The sequence below is a fragment of the Fonticula alba genome (assembly GCF_000388065.1).
Source record: "Fonticula alba strain ATCC 38817 unplaced genomic scaffold supercont2.2, whole genome shotgun sequence".
Lineage (NCBI taxonomy): Eukaryota > Rotosphaerida > Fonticulaceae > Fonticula > Fonticula alba.
The window spans coordinates 2,473,955-2,474,768 of NW_009242972.1; positions in this window are offsets into that span (position 1 = coordinate 2,473,955).

Here is an 814-nt window from a genome sequence, read left to right on the forward strand (position 1 = left end):
CCCGAGAGTGAGCCAGGACCATCGGCTCCCCCCCACCCACCCCCACACCCCGCACAAAAAGGATGCAGTCTGGTGGCCTGATACCCGAGCAGCGGCTCGCGAGGGCTGAGGCGTGGGGGGACCAGCTGGGATTCACATCAGCGCATCTCGCGGATCAGCCGATATATCCGCGCGAGGAGGCCCGCCATCGGGCCCCATTCTTCCGCCGCGGGCTGCCGGGGAGGGGGGAGGGGGCGGGGGAACCTGCGCAGGAGGGGACCAGCCGAGTGGCGGGAAACCCCCGGCCCACCGCGCACGCCCCGAGCGGCCTGCGGATGCCGACAAAAAAGGACCCCGGGCCAAGAGGCGGGGAGGGGGGGGGGGGACGCGGAAATGTCTGCTGGAGCGCCGACGGAAATTGGCTGGGAAAAAGCGGGACAAATTTGCCCGAGTTCCAGCACGCGAGCCTCCAGGCTCTATCAGATCGGAAACGCCATTCCCCCGGGCACACGCATGTACCGTACCTTGGCCGGGCTGGACGGAGCGCGGCTGGGTGGCCGCCTTCTGGGGACACGGAGGACCATTGGCAGCCTGGTCTGCGTTTGCCTCGCCCCGGCCGGCCCCGTCGTCGTCCGATCCGGCCACGGCCGTGCCTCCCTGTGTACGGCGCGTGCGCAGGGAGGCGCCTCTCGGCTGTGGCGGGGGCTTGTGACTGGACGCCCCCCCCCCCCCCCCCCCCCCCCCCCCCCCCCCCCCCCCCCCCCCCCCCCCACCCCCCCCCCCCCCCCCCCTCTTCCTCGTTCTCTCTCTCCCCCCCCCCGCCTCTCCTGGCCAC